The 20,455-nt window shown below is 29.1% G+C and overlaps 1 protein-coding gene across 5 annotated transcripts in view; it reads right to left on the bottom strand.

The window, feature by feature from the left end:
• The window catches only part of LOC142324256 (uncharacterized), a 440,588-nt gene that overhangs the window by 216,673 nt on the left and 203,460 nt on the right, over positions 1–20,455 (bottom strand). Inside the window, exon 1 of one of the 5 annotated variants that reach the window (XM_075365122.1) lies at positions 17,900–18,075. The exons of the other annotated variants lie outside the window; for them this stretch is intronic. The gene's annotated coding sequence lies outside the window, so the exon portion shown is untranslated. Of the gene's footprint in view, positions 1–17,899; positions 18,076–20,455 lie in introns of those variants that run through there. 5 annotated transcript variants of the gene reach the window in all.

The raw sequence follows: 20,455 nt of genomic DNA, 5'->3' as shown, positions 1-20,455 counted from the left end.
CTAATTTGAAAGTACAGCTAATAGTGATCGTTATTGTGCTGTTTTAACAAACTTCATCGGTCGTTTAACGTAAGTGGAAATCAATCGCGGATGGTTCCAAGGTTGCGCCACAACGCACACAGGTGACAGGTCGATGAAGTTTTTACCAAATGTCTTTCCGAACAAATCATTTCGAGGGGTTTGTGGTCTGTATGATCGCCCGATCTGACTCCACCCAGATTATTTTCTATGGGGGCCAGCGAAACAAGCAGTGTATCGCAACAGACCACGCACGACTGATGAACTGAAAACCGCAGTAACAGCTTACTTACGAGACATTCCAGTACATCAACTGGTTAAAGTGTTTGAAAACAAATTGAAATGTGTGCAGTACTGTACTGATTGTAGGGGAGGTCATTTTCAACATGTTTTATAAACTATTTCAGTTATTGTAATATCCGTTTCTATAAAATAATTAAATAAAAATACAAAGTAATAATTAAGAAAGTTTCGTCATTGCACTCCCATAATTCCAGCGCACAGCAACTTTCCAAACGCAGTATATTTTAAGCCGGTATTTACAATAACAAGAAATAAAAACGATTTATACGTACGCGATAACTGTCACCGATCTTGAAGTTGCAATAGGAAGGGTAAACTTAGTTAAAAAAGTGATTCTACCCTTTACCTGTACACGCCCCTTTTTATAGGTTGGTTAGAAAAAACTTATTTTAAGAAGGATAAAAAGAGCATGAACCTTAAACCAATCAAAGAGATATCCCCATCCATGAGTAAGATTTTAAGAGTAGGGATAACCGTTTAATGTTCTTATGATTAAAAACTTTCTAAAAGTGATTTAACAAACATCCTATTGATCATCAGCAATAAAAATTTCTGCTCTACTACTGATAAAATAAGTTTCCCAACTGTTCAATTACTGTTTATTACGTATATTTTTTTTTAAATCATTGTCTCCAATAATGTATCTAATAAAGTAAACAGAAAAAAAAATAAATAAATAAAATTTACGATCACTTCCATGAGAATGCTAGGCTAGCCGATTTCTCTAGCTTTCTGTACTTATAATCGGCCAAATTCTTAGAAGTAACCATGATATTAAAATTGAGATTTTTAAACTTATTTTTACCTTATCATTGTACGGAAAGTATATTTTTTATTCATGCTTTTTCGATCGTTCTTTTACGTTATTGGGAAGTAATTGTTTTGCTTCGTTTGTTAAATTTTTGGCCGATTGTTTTTTGTAATGTCAAGTTTAATGGTCTTTCTACTAAAACCGTTGAACTCATTGAATCTCTAATGAAATTCATTTCACTACGATAAGCTATTTATATTTTTTATAAATTTTAATGCGTTGTTCGTATTATCTACTGTTGAAGTCTGTTTAATAATCGGTATCAGCATCTAGGTTAAGATTTCAAGTAAAATTTAAGTAAAGGATTTCTAAAGCGTATTGTTGTTTTCCAATTGTTGTTTGTCTTTTTTATAATTAATTCAACACATAAGCTCAAAGCTTACATGAATATTTAATTATTTATAATAATAAACTTTTTTATCAAGTATCATTATCATTTTATTATTTTTTTGTTATGAAAGAACGGGCATCAACAGGTTTGGTCATTAGCCCGGTGGAAACTAGTAGCGTATGAAAAGATATTTACTTCAATCGTACGGGATTAAAAATATTAAGTTTAAAGTTAAATTTTAACAAAAAAAATTACCAAGTATTTTACATAAATCACAAAGAATTATAATAGTAAATCAATTACACTTAGAATTACAAAGTTCATCGTAGAAAATTAAAAATATCGAAATAATACAACATAATTGAAGGTTTTAACTAAGTCAAGACACTTTATTTCTTGTTTATTTGATACAGATAGGATGTTCTTAAAATTTTTTCCTACTAAAAAGGATTTTGTCATCCTTTTCAATTTATAATCGCAAAACCCGCAATATTTTCTTCGAAAACACTGTCCGGTTGATGTCGCGGTAACGCGACAAACGGACTGAAATTGTTCAAACGGTTGAAATTGTTCTTTCAGCCTTTACAGACGGAAATTTTTAAATACTAATTCAAGTATGGATTATTAGATAGTCGAATAGGAATATTAGATAGATCGTCGTAACGGTTAAGAAAAATTCTCAGTAAATTACATAATATAAATACATGGGGTATTAATAATCAATCATAAATAGAGATATGTAATCGAAGTGAATGATTTACAGTGGACTAGTCCTTCGACGTTAAGTCGTTACACATATTTTATAAAGAATGATTCACACCTTATGTACAACAGTGAACACGAAAATGATTTTGATTTGTTTGAATTACAGCTGGAGGGAAAAGTTTGTAAAATCATCTGTTCAGAAGTATATGAAAATACACGATGAAAACTACACATCATCAAATCACTTGCGATTGATACAGTTAAAATGTTGAACAGCTAAGATAGTGAGTGTAAAGTTAAGCTCCAGACTGTGAAAAGCTTAACAAACACAACTACGTCATATGGCATTGCTAAATTTTATGACCGATGTTAACGTAGTTGTTTTACAATCTTTCTCATTTTCCCTTCTATTTTGTGATCGCCTCAACAACTAAAGAAGTAATGACCCGTATTTACGAAATGTGTGTCTGGTACTGCGGTTAGTTTTAATGTGCGTATATGGGTACATGGATGCGTAACAAACATGGGAACAGTGTCCAAAATTTCTAAGTACAAATCTAATAAATGGTCCGCTTCACTATATCGTTCGATATATTAAGACATGAGTAATTTTACATTAATAACAGTACATCTGGCAACATTGTTTTCCGTAAAACTAATACTTTTTTCTAAGCTTTGCGAACACTACAGTTACTTTTATGGTTTTTAAATGCGAATTACGTACTGCAGGAGTAAAAATAAAATGATACATGGAATTATACAATCCAAAAAAAAAAATAATAATAATATTTGTAGTTATATAATCCAAATACGGATAACCGGATCAACCCAGTATAAATAAAATTTAATTCAAAGCAGACGCAATTAAATTGCCTGTAATATAAACCTTCGTATTGAAATTTATTACTCGATAGCTAAATTTAAAATTTCCAGAAATTTTAAACGTAATTTTCCAATCTTTTCTTCGGTGACGTTAAACCATACAATTTTTCATAAAAATATGAATTTTTCTGGTAATTTTAGTTTTTCTGCTAACTTTCATATTGTTCAAACGTGTATAGGAAGTGACATTCTAGTGCAATATAGCTAATACGTATTTACATGTTCTTAATATATTTGTGTATCACGAAAGTTTTCTTTTTTCTATTAGATAAAAAGAAAAGTTAATTCTTATCGTATTTAATGGTAAAGAGAAATATTCATTTTATCTTTGGTAAAATATGTATCCAGCAATTTTAGTAAAAAATATATGTCTGTCGTAGTGCAATACAGTTTAATTGGTATGATCCTGAACATTTTTTTAAAAATTGGAATCTTTTATATTTGGTCGATAATTTTTGAAAGATGTAGTCAACTGTTCTGAAAATTATAGATATACTAGCTAAAGTTTCAGATGACTGGTCCCTGGACACCCACAGTGTTTGTTACCCTCATGGTTATGATAATCCGATTAAGTTCAACATTTAATATGACCGATGCTCCATATATAAAGATTTTTGAGGAAAATTTCAAGTCTTAAAATCCAGACAGTCCAAAATGTTTATAAAAATATTGGTTAATATAAATGCATAAAATTCTTCACGGAATTTTCCACAGAATTTTTTTCTATTACGGTTAAAAGGCGGTCATAAAATGCCTAGATACCCCCACATCCAAAATTTTGACTAACTCCATATTTCTCCTTTCAAATAGCAGATATATACAGTTTTTACCGAAGAAGTAAAAATAAATAATATTTATATGTGTATGCATAAAAAACATGATGTGAGTGATCCATAATCATTGCCCAGCAGAACCTACTGAAGATAGATTAATAAAAATTTGTATACACGTTCTTTTTACGACGTAAGTGCATAATAAAAAAGAATACTTATGAATTCTGAGTTAAAATAAAAGGTTAAAGTGAAGCGAAATTTACTATTTTTTTTAATTTCTCGGTAACAAATGAAGATATCAGCTTGATTTTTGGCGTGTGTAACTTTCATGTGAATATCTAAAAACACAATTTCCAGATTTTTTGAATTTCGAGTTAAAAGAGTTAATGGAGATTTTTGAATTTTTTTTTAAACACTCTTTTTTAATGTCTCGGTAAAGAATGAAGATATTAACTTTTATGAAATTCGACCTTGAAAGGGGTGAAAAAAGGTAATAAATATCTTTTGAAAAATGATTGCAAATTTCCCCCATTTCCGACTATATTAAACGAGATATTCAGTAGATTTGGGCTTTAAAATATTCTTCAGATTAATATCTAAAATTCATTTACGGGTTTTTTTTTAATTTCGATTTTTTAAATGGTGCGAAGTTGTACGGCGCGGCGGCTCAACCACCACAGCCACTGCCACAATTGCTGTATGTGCGACGCGACCGGCTACACCTGCCTCCGGTTGCTCGACAAAGCATCGCGGTTAATTGACTGCAACGGGAAACGCAAGTATATAGCGCGGGCGAAGCCGGGACGTGGGTACTAATTTATTTATAATCTAAGAAGATCGAATAAAGCCGATAAAATCACACAAATGTTGATGTTTTTTATAATAAAATTTTTTTTTTTTTAATTTTCATTGAAAAAAGTGCAAGAAACACAATAAGAACTGTAGTTTAAAGCTTAGTTTAAAAGATAAAACACCCGTCAACCACTGGCCTCTAATAAAATATAAAGAATCTTCTTGATTCAATAATACAGATTAACCTGTAAAAATACAGTATTATCTCCTTGTAATGATATCGCATATTATATTAAGAAAATTCCAAGTAAACTAAACAATATTACTACATAATATCAATTTCATATCTATTTAATAGAATATAATTCTATCAAATAGAAAAATTTAGCGTATACCTTTTAGTTTACATATCATGATTAATGCGATAACAAATATTTATTCAACATCGATAAATCAATACTTTTAATAAAAATTGTCATCTTCAAATGTAATACTTTTTTTCCTACTGTGCACGTTGCAATCTTTTCAAGTAGTAAGCAATAAGCAACCTACCCCCTCGGCCCAATGAGATGAGGATGATATATATGACATGTAAATGAGGTATACCTCATGGTCGGCCGAGGAGACTCAGGCCGACCATTCCTGAGATGTGTGGTTAATTGAACCTCACCCAGCAAATTACACTGGTATGCATTGTCTAGTATTCAAATCCGTATAAAAGCAACTCGATTTTACCAAGATTCGAACTTCAGAGGACATCGAAAATCAGCTGTTAAACAACTAATTTGCGACGACGAGTTAATCGCTAGACCAGCCGTCAGTGGGCCAAAAAACTTAACAAAAATGTGACATGAAAAAAAAACAAGTTTAACATAATATACTAAATTCTAATTAAGATAATAAATTTCAATTCATAAAACGCTAAGGTTCTTCAAGTCATTGGAAAAAGCATTCTAAAAACTGAAGAATGAAACTGAAATTATACCATATTTCAGTTTAAGCTTTAACAAACCAATCTGAAAACAAATTCTTGTAGATTACCGAACAATAAAAAATGTTACAATTGAGTTTTGCTGAATATTGTAGGCCATTTATAAATGGCTAAAAACCAAATACAACAGTCGAAAAATATAAATATACCTGGAGAAGATATTTTTTCTAGAATGATCTTTTTTTAGCCAGTTTTAAAAAAATACTACCTAAATACTGCAATACTAAAATACTGCAAAAAATTGATGCACATTTCCTTTCTTTCCTCGGACTTACATGAAAAATAAAAAATTCCAACCAAATATGTATAGGCTAAGAGATATTGAAATATATGAAAAAAATATTTCTAATGTGTGTCACGCTTGACTTTTATGGTTATTTTAATTATCTATTTTTTTATTTTCTTGGATTGTTTTTGTCTTTTGTATCGTTTTCACTACTTAGATGTACTGTAGTGATGTTTCTGAAGTTGTGAATGTAAGAACCTGATGTAGATTGGTTGAGCCGTTCTTGAGTTAGCTCAATTTAAGATCGACAACAGAAAACAATCTTAATTTGAGGTTAGCTGACTTTGTATTTTTATTATGCATTTATGCAGTAAATCAAGTGGTGAGTTAATACTTGATGTTTGTGTGTAGGGTTTATTCGTTAGTTGAACGTATATAGTGCATTATACTTTGAAAACCAGTGCGTTTCTGATTACGAAATAGTGAGAACGTAGGAAACGAAACGTCGGTCTCCTTGCGCATAACTGCGCAAGAGATTTTTTGCTCTGGTTAGAAGAGGTGAGGACATAAAATGTCAAGATCTCTGCATATACAACGACAACCAAAATTTGACCCGATTAACATACTTCCCTTCATAAAGGTTATCATAAAGTTATAAAACAAAATTATATACCAGGTAAAGTAAAAATGTACTTCAAATGGAAATTTGTTAACATTTTAATTTTTTTAATAAGTAAAAGTTATTAATGAACTTATAAAATTTATAAATTTTCCTTAGAATAAATTATAAAAAAAAGGTTTTGATGTGTAATTAATTAAATAACATAGTGTAAGAAAAAACTAACTGGTTCAATATTCAGGAAACATTTGACACCGTTGTTTAGTTTTTTTATATAGATGATAACGTGAATTCAACTGTCAGATCAAATTATAATCTTTTTTTTAAACTTTCGAGATCTTTTTTTTTAAACCAAAACAAAAAATCTATTTTTATAGCAAAATAATATATTTTTTTTTAATCGAATCCGATTACATATAGAAAACGTGTTTTACAAACAAAATATAATCCACGGTATATTTTTGTGTATATATATATATATGCTATTTTAACAACCATAAAATTTTCCCTCATATGTAATATACACAGACACAAAAAAAATATCATCTTTACGTTTTATACGAAGAAAAGACTATGATCAACTGTTATTAAAACACGTTCACACTCTATAAGGTAATAAATTTTATTTAAAATCTTAAAGTACATTGTCATTTCAATTATTAAACAATCATCATTAATAGAAACTTAGGAAATATCTATGTATATAACTAATTAAAGAAATAAAAACAAAAATAATGAAGAAAATTCAAAACATATAACAGGAAATACAATATCTACGAACATTACATGTCAATACTTTAAACGGTATTTAGAAAAACAATTACACCGACAACTACTGTTGTTGGCTTTTCGTATAAATTACTCGATGACGAATTCGCATTGTTTTTTCCAACACTTAAATTATTCGTTAATAATATCTGCTAAATTGCTTATTTATTAATTAATTTTGTATTACTATAACTTTATTAGTTTTTTACTTAAAAATTAGGTTTTTTACGTTTTATACAAGGAAAATATATAAAGTAAATAAAATATATATCGTAAATAAAATAATGATGGAATTTCAAATAGTCGTAGTTTTGGAAAAAAATATGACGAAATTTTCGTCAAAAAGACAAGAAACTCTCCAAGAATCTTACCTATTCAGTAGATTCCGATATGCATTCCTTCAGTTGCCTTGCAAAAATTAAGAAAAACTTCAGTCTCTTGCTGTAAATAAAAAAGAATATCCGAAACATTTATGATAAACGAAACAATTTCAGTGATTCGTTCTCTTATACGATTAAAATTTATTATTTGAACAGGAAAATCTCTGTTTTCATTCAACCCCGTAAATAAAATCTACGCTGGGTAAGATCTGGAGATCACGAAAGCCAGACCATTCACCCTTCTCTTCTGATCCATAGATGAAGCAATTTTTCATTTAAATAATCCGACACGAATATGGCAAAATGTGGAGAAGCTCAAACTGGAGACTTATCCAGAAATTATCCGGTATTTTGGACAATTCATATCCTGCTAACATATTCAGAAGGTTGTTTCCCGTTATAGTTTTCTAACGAAAAGGAAGAAACAAATAATTCTGTTTCGTCCAGTTGTCACTTGCGGGTTAAGTCCGTGAATTCGTATATTATGACAATGTACCGACTAGAAATATAAAATTTATATTTATCACCGAAAATAAAACATCATGATCTAACTTATCCAAAATGTTCTAATATATTAATCTTGTCCTGTGGATAAATTATATAACATCTAAATTTTATAACCGGTAAAATGTAGTAATTTTTCTTTAAAAGTTGTGAACAGTTGGTTTTTGATCGCCTAACTCTACAAAACGTATCTGCGCTGATTTTTTCGGGCTGTGTAAATAACTTTACCTGCAGCTTCAATGGTCTTGCCCGATACTGATGGCGTAAACACATATACAATATACTAATAATTTATGTTTTTATTTTAGTGTTATAATATATTCTTATACAACATTATTAATACATAAAATATAATTGTCATATACCATTTAATCAGGCATGTTTTGATGACGTTAAAAAGACATGACATGAGTCCTACTCCGTTGAACGTACGTGGCGACAGCGCTACCAAGATCGCAATTTGTTCAAAAAATCCTGAGATATTGCCGCTTATTTGCCTTTTATTGGACAAGTAAGGGGAGTTTTTAATTTTATTTTTTAAGTGCATGAGAGTTTAACTGCACTGTAGTTTAAGATCATATAATTAGATAATTTCTGAAAAAAAACATTTCTTGACACTAAACGGAAAAGATCTGCAGGATTTCGTCAATAAAGAAGTTTTAATAAATTACTATGTTAAGGTAAAAGAATACTAAAAAAATTAGAAGATCGTAAATAGGATTCCTCTAAATGTTAAAAAAGTTTAAATATTATGATTTTTTATTCATTCATCAGGAAGATTCTCAGCAGACGATGATTAATTGATGAATTCATCAATTAAAAAACTTTGTTTTAAATTTGAAAGCACAGCGCCTTATTCCCAATGGTGATTATAGTTTCTTCCAACTATACACAAGTTTCAAATAAAATTTATACTACATGTAGAAAAATTAAAACATATGAGTACACTTAATTGCACTAAAACTCATCTACGATAGTTTATTTGAGAGTTGACTGATGACGATCAATTGTTCAATACGTGCGAACGATACATAGTTTCGCTTTCCTACGTTGTCAAATGTAACCTTGATGTTTTTACATCTACGTATTATCATGTAATTTACACGGTTTACACGAGCGAATGTTAAGAGTAAATGATTAAATCCTGTAGGATTATGATCTACAGTAAACGAGACGGTGATAATAATATTAATAAAATAGTTGCAAAAAACGAGCAGTTAATTACTTCTTAAATATTATCTTTAAACCGTATACAATAATCCATCTATCGAGTATACCGTGTGTTGAAGTTATAATTATAAATTTTATTCCGTATTATTTACATTCTATATTATTTTCGGTGAGTTTGAAACCTAACAAATCGCTTCCAAATAACAATAGAAAAAAATCAAGGATGAGAAATTTTATTATCTAATAATTTTTCTAACATGCAATTTAATCTCATTACTGAAATTAGTCTTTTAAAAACTCAACAAAAGTAATCTTGACTTATAATATTTTAACCTAATTCAATTTTACGCTCATGTTACACATAAAAAAATCTAAAAATATGTATACCAACTACATTATAATCATAATATTACCTCACATTCCTCATTCAATTGTTTTGTTTTAGAAATAATTTTACAGTTAACGGCCAATTTTTTCAAACAGAGATTATTTTAGATCACTAATTAATCGTATTCATTTTAATAAACTGAGAAAGAAAATACGTTTTGTGATAAAACATAACTAACATTACATTGGGGATATATTTATAAATAAAAATAAATTAAACAATTTACATCATTATGGGCGATATAAAATAACCTTTAGAAGAAATTAATCGATCTACAGCTATTGTTATGAATAGAAGATCCGGTTAGCAGTTATACAGTTTACGTTATTACGTGATAAGTCCCAATAATATTCGTGATATTCCACCGGTTAAAGCAGCAGTTATTTTTAAATAATTTTTGTTTTCAAATTCCCTAACCCCTTGCTACAAATTACGGTTACTTTTAATCATTATACAAATTATTTAACTTATTTTAACGATCATGATTGTTTGTCAAATAATTTAAAAATCGATTCAAAAATGCCAAAATTTGGGAGAAAAAATTAGCAAACAGGATGAAAAAGAGAAATAACAGTATATAATAAAAAAAAGCTGTAGTAGAGTACAAACGACAGTCGAGGTTTCAGGCTATTATAATGTAAAAAATAAATAAAATAACCAATCGAATAAAAGATTCAGTTTCAATTTCATTTTACTAGTACCTATATTATGCTTTATATTACATTTAAATCGCCTTCAAAAAAACTTAAATTCAATATTACACACAATAATTCTGTAATGTAATAAATTATTTAGAAGAAATAATAATAAAGTGTAACTATTTCTAGCAACATATAGCAAGTTAAACTCATTCTATCTTTAAAAATCATTTAACACGTGCTTACTTTTAAGCAGAACAAATATATATATATATATATATATATATATATATATATATATATATATATATATATGTATTGTTTACAGAATTATTTAAATAAACAACTGAAAATATGTGATTTTTTTGCTGATAAAAAACATGTTTTTTTTATCGGCATATAATTTTGAAACTTCTGAACCGACAAAGAACAATAATTTTTGCAAGTGATAAAAAGTGTTCGTCAAAGGTGATTTTTGGCACGACTACAACAACCGATTTCAGTCACGTAAACTTCATTCTTAACTTAAATTCATTCAATTTACTTATTCAGTCAAATTACTTAGTCAGAAAATAATGTATATGCAGTTCTGAATTACGAAATTTTGGTAAGGAAACTACGTAACTTACCGGGGACGTAACTCGAGTGAAAGGTGTTTCTGACGAATAATTTCAATTGTTAACGAATAACTTAGGTCCTAAATAGGGTAATCCAAAATTTCATCAAAATCAGAGGTGAGTCCATTAACTATATTTAATTACCGTGAATAACCCCTTCAAAGTCGCACCGATATAAGAAAAATTTAGAGAATGTAGTTTGCGCTGATATAACCGTATAAGCCGCACAACAAGAATAGTTTTTGAGATAAAAGAAGCCGTAGTCATTCCCTGACAACTTGAATTAGAGTCGTAGAAAAAAATATTATAAAAACGGAAATAAATCCTGAAGGACATAATGAGAACAAAGAAGGGCTGATCATAAGTTAATCGGGATATGGTCAGAGCAAAGAAGTTGCTCTGGATTTGTAAAAATTATTTAGGATTTTTTATTATTATTCACCAATTTGTAAGTAACTTATCTTTACGATCTCAAATAGATATAACTTCCTTAAGCAACAACAAATTTCTGATTTTTGTTCGTTAATTGTCTTTTTTAGATAAATAAATTACTTAACAGTTATTAGGTATTACTAATATTATATCGTAATTCGTTAATCCTTTTAAATCATAATCTTATTATGGTAAAGCACATAATGGACAAAGACAAACTAAAGATTGACATCGTTAATAAGAGATTTCATAAACTGAAAAAGAATAACAGTGTTGTTAATATACAATCTAATACTAAAAAAGGAAATAATAGAAATTAATAATAAACATTGATTTTTTGTAAAATATAACTTTGTGTATTTTAAATATTTTTTTAATGTAAAAAATGCATCTTAAATATTATAAAATCAGTAAATTTAGAAATTCAGAAAGTTATGCGTTATCATTAATTACAATTTCTGCCATGTGCGGGATTACAAGGATAGTTATGATTTTCATTTTTTTATCTATCAGAAGAAGAAAAATAAATTAAGACTAACTTTCTCAGTAAAATTTTTTTTTCATTCGTTAAGAATTTGTTTCTGTTCCCCTAGATATTTAAAGAAATAGGGTTAACAAGATGTAATCTGTTTATTAATATAGACAAAAAAATCTAGAAAAATCTAAGAGCCTGACATCAGAAAACAGAGAAGTTATTTGCGGGCTTGTATCCAAATGTTCCACGCGCTTTAATGATGAATGATATATCTTACTACATTTTTGTTTTTAATGAGGAAGTACTTAAACGAAGTAGAACAACAACCTCGTTAAAAAATCTGATTCCGGATGGAAGGACCCAGTTATATACCTCTCTGAGTAGGGTTCCACATGAAAACCGGCGAAAGGTATCACAATGGCAGAAGAAGAAGAAATTACTAGCCGCAGAGAGGAACAGAGTGAGAATGAGAAAGGATTTAAGAAGACAACCTTTGAATAAGTTTGAAGGAAGCAAGGTAACAACCCCGCCACCTAGTTTAACCTATGTAGCGCTTGTAATGCTACCACGGAATTCTATACCAAGCGTCAGAAGAACGAACAGATAGGAACAGGAATTTTTTTCGGAATAATAAACTTGGAACGTTAAAACATAAAGCTAGATGAATTATGCAGCGGAAGGATAAAGAGACAAAAGTCCACTTAGGGAAAAGTGAATCAATCTGTCCTAAACCATAAAGAAAACGGTTATTAAAATTTGAAAAATTAAAAAAAAATCTTTTAATTGACTTTCTGAGGAACTGTGAATAATATAACATTGGTAAATTCTCAGTTCATATATACATATAATTTAAAAAAAATGAAAAAATGTTATTACTCGTATACTGTAGCATTTGTAAAACGCTCTGCTGTGTGTACTAGTAGTACTAGAACAGGGCTGTACAACTTCTCTAAAGTACAGTCCTATATATGTAAAAATATATTTGTTAAAGAAGTCACAATTTAATATAAAACTTATATATTTTACCCGCAAAAAACTGTAATCTTCAGACAAACAACTGTAAGAAAAAAATCTGATGCGGACACCACAAGACTTCCTTGTACGCCTATTAAATTATATATAAACATTTTTTTTAAATGGAATGTACATAAAATTTTACTTCATTAATAACTTTTGATATTTTTTCATAATTTTTTTTATTGTTATTAATGAATTATTATTTATCGTAAAAATGTTTTTATAATCAGACGTTAATAATTATTTATAAATCAATATATTTAAATAGGTACTTACGTATTAACGCCACCGCAGCTACAGCTTTATTTAAAAACAAAGTAGTCAATCGCATTTCGGTGGAAAATGAGCCGATATAGAGTTTAACATAGATTCAAAACAGTCTCTTTATTAATTTTAATAAATTTATATTTATTTATTTTATCAATATAATTTAACCAAACTTAACCTACGCTCGCTAACCTTGACTAATTAACAGGAGTGTTTTGATTATTTAAATAATAAATAATTGCAATAATTACTGAATTTATTAAATAAATACTCAAAAAATTACGGTGTTAATTAGTCAAGGTTAGCGATCGTAGGTTAAGTTTGGTTAAATTATATTTATAAAATAAATAAATATAAATAACCATTTATTATAATTAATAAAGAGACTGTTCATTCTCCACCGAAATCCTATTGACTACTTTGTTTTTAAATAAAGCTGTAGCTGCGGTGGCGTTAATACGTAAGTACCTATTTAAATAAAAAAAAAGGACATGAAGTCTGACTCGAACCGATGTGCCTTCACCTAATAAGATCCAAATATGTCATTAATTAAAATTTCATTTGGCTACACCTCTGGAACCGGTGAAAATAAGTATCACTTATGATAAATCGTTGAAAGGCTCTCAATGAGAGCTTATTACTGCAGTTAAGAAAAAGTCCAAAATCCAACTTATTTTTGATTTTGGGCTTTTTTGGATACTTTTGGTTCAGTCGATTGCAATCAAAAGGGTAAGTGCACAACTAGATGTTACAAAAGTCCTAAATCCAAAATTTCAACATACTACGGCTAATCGTTTTTGAGTTATGCGACTTACATACATACATACGTACGTACAGACGTCACGCCGAAACTAGTCAAAATGGATATTTTCGATGAAATCTGAAATTTTTCGCGATCACAATACTTCCTTTACTTTGTACCAAGAATATAAAGTCCATATCTAATGTTTACTTCTCAATAATTTAAGAATGACAGAATCTTCAAAATATTTCATTGTTTTGAAAAACGTAATGATTTTATTTTGTGAAAACCGTTGTAATTTCCTAAACCAATTACAATGCCAGCATTAAATTTTAATAACATATTCAAAATTAATATTAAGAAATATCCGCTCAACGAAAAGGTAATCTTTTTATATTGAACTTTACACAACTGTGGTCGCAAAGCAAACGTAATAAATAAAAGTGATTAAAATGGAGTAGTTTAATATATTTATCAGCAACTGTAAAATAATAAAATAACTTCTGTATGAGTGTTTATATAACATAAATTAATTCACAAACTAATAAATTTAAGAGCAAGTCATGTCACCAAATTTTTACGATTAGCAATTATAAGGTGTTAGGTTCTCAAGATATCCTTCATTTATCGTAAAATGTAATGTATAGTCAGTTTTAGTAACAAATGTAATTTAAATTCGATAATATATCTGAAGAGACTTTTTACAATTGTTTTTTATAAAAATGTACCTCTTTCAAATAAGCTAAATAAATAAATATAAAAAAATAAAAAATTACGCACTTATTGATATTCCATTTTTTGAAATGAATAAAAAAAACCCGAGAAAGGATTGAGTAATTTTCCCAGCTTTGCCTTGACAATTTCAATACGTCATGTTTAGTTTAGCATATTAACGACTTTATTAGTTAAAATCAGTCAGATCAATTATAAAATACAAAATAGAAAACTAATTTGGAACTATTTGGAACTTTGGATGCTAGAGTTGGAAGGAATAAAGGAATTTCTAGAACGGTAGGTTCTTAAGCTTTTGGCGATATTTCATTAGGTGTTAGAGCTCCAGATGTAGCAATGTGAATAAAATAATATTCCGTTGTACGATTCTTTTATAAGCAAATATTTTGATTAAATTTCGCGCTTTAAAATAATTTAATTGTAACAGAAGAAAACTAATATAACTATTCAAAATGTGCATCATCTTAAAACTTGTCTGTAGGAGCCTAAAACGTAATAAAATTGGGATCTCGTAAACAGAAATATATTAACCTACTCATAATTTGGTGCTTAAAGGGTAATGTGTAAGCCGGTTTAGAAATATCAACCAAAATCTAAAAAACAATTATTTTAGGTACAGCCGTATCCCCCCTTATGGTTTCGGAGCCAAAATTTATCATTTTTTCCAAGTTTCAGAAGTTTTTGCTAATCTGTTTTGGAAATATATAACAAAACTCGAGGATAATCTTATTAATTATATCCTTACTAGGTTTAAAATTTCAGTACTGTAAACTACCACTGTACCGAATTCCCAAATTCCTTCGATACAAACAAACAAATTTGAAATTTAAAACATGCAGTAAATACTCTACCCGTTTGTTTATTTATTAAATTCAAAATTGAATGGCAATAATACCCCAAATGTATAAATATTTGAGCCAAATTTCTGGTTTTAATCTTCAGAAAATCTGGAGATATCAAATACAGCCAAAATATGTTGCACATATACAAGTACACGAATTATCGGAAAGTATAAATTATTTTAAACAAAGTTTAAACTTACAATTTCCTCAATTTTTGAACAAATATTTCAAAAATACCCCGTGTAGATAATAATTTCGTGTTTTTTTTTTTTATTGTCAGTGTATGAATTGCAGTGTTATTTAAACAATTACATAAAAATGATAAAAAAAAGGCGTAAGAATGCAACATGACCTGTCATCTGAATAAAGTACTAACTTAGTTTTTCTAGTCACTCATATTACTCGTTAAAAGGAAATAAACAATAAGAATTCTTGTTTTTAATCTTTTTATAAACAGTTTGATTATATTTGTAGTTTCCAAATTATTTTAAATTAATTAATTTGACTTAATTTTTTAATTATATAAATAACATTTATTGTTACTTTGACGATGTGTACAAAAAAAGAAAATTTAAAAAGTTTAATATAGCATTATAATAAAGGATTTTTTTATCTATTAAAAAGAACAACCCAGAAATACGTTATAAATATAGAAAAGCTGACAACACAGTTGTAGGACTTTCCCGTCACGCGGCTTTTTTCTGATACACGACTTACAACTTAATTAAAAATATTTATCGTTTTATTTATATACAATACTTTTTGTTTATTTAATTCAATGATTCTAACTAAAGCGCGCGCATACCGTACTTCATTCGCGCGGGTGTGGCGGTACTAGCGGCCACTTTAAATATTATTAATTTATTTAATTCTACCGCTCACCTTGACGTCACAAGACAGCAGTCCGGCCGCTAAGTGGTAAGTTAGCGGTGGGGTGTGTAAGAGGGGGATGGCTAGGTTAAGACCCCACTTTGAGGGGAACAAATTTGTGGATCCAACGAGATGCTAATAGAAAAAAACTGCAACGAAAAACTGCACTGTACTGCTTCTACAACGTTTCAAAATTATTACTACTTTTTGGAGTAGGAGTGCAATTTAGTAAAAACGTTTTTACACAAAATATGTTTTTTTTTTAATAGTGTTTCACTAAATATTAACAAAAAAGACAACTTTTTACTTTTGTTTACTTTATTAGTAACAATTTCGATAATTCACAAAATTATCAGAAAAATAATTAACTAACTTTAATTATGCAAAATCTGAAGATAATTTTGTTTTCCCCCTGTATCCACTACCCATTGACCTTTTGAATTGAAAATTTAGTAGCATCAATGCTCCATATATAGAAGTAATCTGACCAAGTTTGGTCAAAATCGGTCCAAAAACCATTTTTAGCGGTGAGGGTGAAATTTAGCAAAAACTTTTTTAACAAAAGTTATTTATTAATATTGATAGAATTATCAAAAAATATATATATTACCTTATAATGCAAAATTTAGATACAATTTCGTTTTCCCTTGTGTCCCCCGCCCTCTGATTTTTTGAATTAAAAATTTAATAGCATCGATGACCCTACTATAGAAATATTGCAGCCAAGTGTGGTGAAAATCGGTCAAGTAGTTCTGGAGATATAAGGCGATTTACATGCCAACATACATACGTACGTACGCACATTTTATCGCCTAAATTTCGATGCCATTTTTCGGTTTTCTGGGGTCCTTAGGGGTCAGTTCGTCAAGTTTCGGTGAAAACCCGATATGCCCAAATTTGACCGAGCACCATACTTTCCCTTCTATGTAGCTATAGTTTCGCTATAACTGCTATATAGACGGGAAAGTAAAAGTTCACAAAACAATTCTGTTTTAAATTTTATCTATAATAAAACTACAGCTATTCATTTTTAAAACTAAAATAAATTAACATCAAACTTAGACAGCCTAACCTAAACTAATTCCTTAATCAGAGAAATTAGATTAAGATAAAGAATGCCAAAAACAAGAAAAAATATGTTTACAAATACTAAAAATATCTTTATAAATACCGCTAATGAATATCAATGTAGGTTTACCATGAAGGTTAAATATTAACGTAAAGAAAAAATATTTAAATGCGCATTAATTCAGGTAAAAAATGTTTTTACAATCATTTTCTACAATAAAAAACAATGTTGTACTCAAATACAAACAGTAAAATGGTCTATACAACGGTACGACAAATAACGATGATGATGATAATGAAAGTTCATTTATAAAAATTTTTAAGCTAAAAGACTGGTAAAGAATGATTAGTGATAAAAATTAATAAAATAATGAGATAACAGTAATCTAGTATGATTAAGATATCAACTGCAAATAAATGAAAAATAAAAAAACATAACCTTATCAATAACCAATCGCAATCGGTTTTATAGGTTATGAAATCATATTGTAAATATGATATATATTGTAAATATTATAATAAAAATATCTATAAATACCTTCCAGTAAAGAAATTCCAAAATTACGATTCGATATCATCGATTATTTATTGTTGAATAGTACTGTATATGTTTAAATTTAGTAGAGCGGTTATATAAAACGACCGAGATAAACAACGGACATAACACAATACGACACGCACACACAGAGTTCGCGAAGCCAACTGCGGCGTCGCAGACACCCAAGTAGGTCAGTATTCCCCCTCTCCATTATTCTATATAACTATCTCTTTTTAACTTGTCCTTCTTCTTTATGCTTCTTCTCGCTCACACCCTAAACACGTGCAATGCCTGATCTCCCATTTTTAGTTCGTTCGTACATGTGTTGTTCTCCTACACGTTGTATGTGTATATATACACTTCTACCCTTCGGTTTGGTCGGATGGCCTTTCTGGCGGCTCCGGGGAGGCACCAAAGCAGGGGCAAACTGAATTCATCAGCTGGCTACTGTTACTACGGTGTTGTTACGGCTGTTTGCTGTTACCCGGTTCTAGGCATTTCGTATTTCAGATAGGCATAGACTGTACATACAAACCAACACGACAGGTATTAACTCGAACTTTGCCATTCATTTCATTGCCAGTTTACCCAGCTTAACATAATCGTTAATATTAATAAAAAAATATCACTTCACTAATTATATAAGAATTTTAAAAAGGACGTATTTTTTTCTTAACGAATTTTTTCATATATTCATGAAAAAAATATTTCGAATATTTAAAAAAATTTAATCAATAATTCCTTATTTCTTAAATTATGTCACGATGTCACACCTCTTAAAAAAGAACGAAAGAACATTTTTGCACCAAAATATTTACATTTACATTAGATATAATATGCAACAAGTTATTAACGTATACAATAAATAAATAAATTTGTATAAATTAAAATTATTTTTATAAATAAAATTTTTCACACGAAAAAATTGTATAAATATTAGCTTACAATCAACAAATTGTATTAACCATTAATTGAAGTAATTATTTAGCGAAAAAGATTATAGGGCATCAGTTTCGGACTTTCAGGAAGAACTTCAGGAAATATTCTACAAATAAAAATAAAGAAAAACGTTCATATATACATGAGTCCGGAAAGGCATTGTTTATGAGTTATAACTTACGATAAATTTCGTTCTGATTACTGCTGTAAGGGTAAAATAAAGCCGTACTAAAATTTTGGGAACTTAAATTAAGGGGTAAAATTTGATGGTTTCATTTGGTTTCTGATCTGAAAAATTGAATAAACAGGTTCAGGAACTGTACCTCATATAATCTTTCAGGATATTATTGTAAAACAAAAACTTTGTGTTACTGAACACAAATAACAACAAATAAATTCTTGCTGCAGATTTATAGATTATTTAATTCTAAGAAAATCTATGTAACTAACATCATCGGTTAACGTAAAATAGGGTTTAATAAATATAACTTTTATTAAAAGTAATACAGATCGAAAAATGGCATAAAATACTGTATTTATATTCCTAATGTATACGTCGCAATCCTTTCAACTAGTAAATAATAAACAACCTCCTCCCGGCCCAATGAGATAAGGATAATGTGTATGACATGTAAATAAAGAGCAGTCTTGCATAGACTCCGACCGACTATTCTTGAGATGTGTAATTAACTGTACCCCAACAACAAAAGTATACTGTAAAATTATCGTTAAACCTGAACAACTGTCTTTTATGACAATGTTTGTGTTTTATAACTTTTTCATAAATTATTAGGTACAGTTCTGGGGGTTTCAGCTCAAAAACCACACAAAAACCTTCAAATTTACAATTTAATTTAAACTCTTTTGTGTATTTTACCGACTATGAATGATTGGCATTTCTTACGATTAATCTTTAAAATTTATAAATTTTTATCGATAGGAAATGCGAGTTTCTTTTCCCTAATATGAACAGTATAACTTTTTTTGTTTGTATTCAGGAACATTTACGCGCTTGTGATTAGCCCTAGTGTTTTTAACGTTTTTTATGTATCGCTCCTGCATAGAACTTTTAAAAAATTTTTCATTATGTAAGTCTATATAATTATCTACTGTACATTCAAGAAATTCCTGTACCTCTAGATCAGTGATTCTCAACCTTTTTAGCTCCACGACCCAAAAAAGTAAAATATATATATAATTAATATTTCGTGACCCCCAACCACAACCCAATAAAACCTAGTTAAAACTAATTGCCTGCGTTGATAGCGACGGGTATGAACATGCATGTGTGAAGTGTACAAACATGAGCAATTTACATGTTCCAACTTGATGTACACGTGCTGCTTGTAATTTTGTCTGCTTGCATAATATTCGCTGTGAGAACGTCACGTTCGAACATGCATATGATACGTTTGAAATCGTCGTGCTCTCAGCAGTATAAAACAGGCTAAGGGATTGCAGAGTGTCAGTTTAGTTTCCAATGCAAAGCGTGCGTCTGGTGCCTTTATTTAAGTTTTTAAAAGCGTAGTTTCATTGAAAATAATAATAACTGAGGTTTCGGGTTTTTAGTGGGCTGTCAAACGGTGTAATTGTGTTTTTTTTCGATTAGATTCTTAT

Source organism: Lycorma delicatula, chromosome 4, assembly GCF_047948215.1.
Source record: "Lycorma delicatula isolate Av1 chromosome 4, ASM4794821v1, whole genome shotgun sequence".
Classification (NCBI taxonomy): Eukaryota; Metazoa; Arthropoda; class Insecta; order Hemiptera; family Fulgoridae; genus Lycorma; species Lycorma delicatula.
Note: the sequence above shows the minus strand (reverse complement) of the source record. Positions and strands in the feature narration are given on the sequence as shown.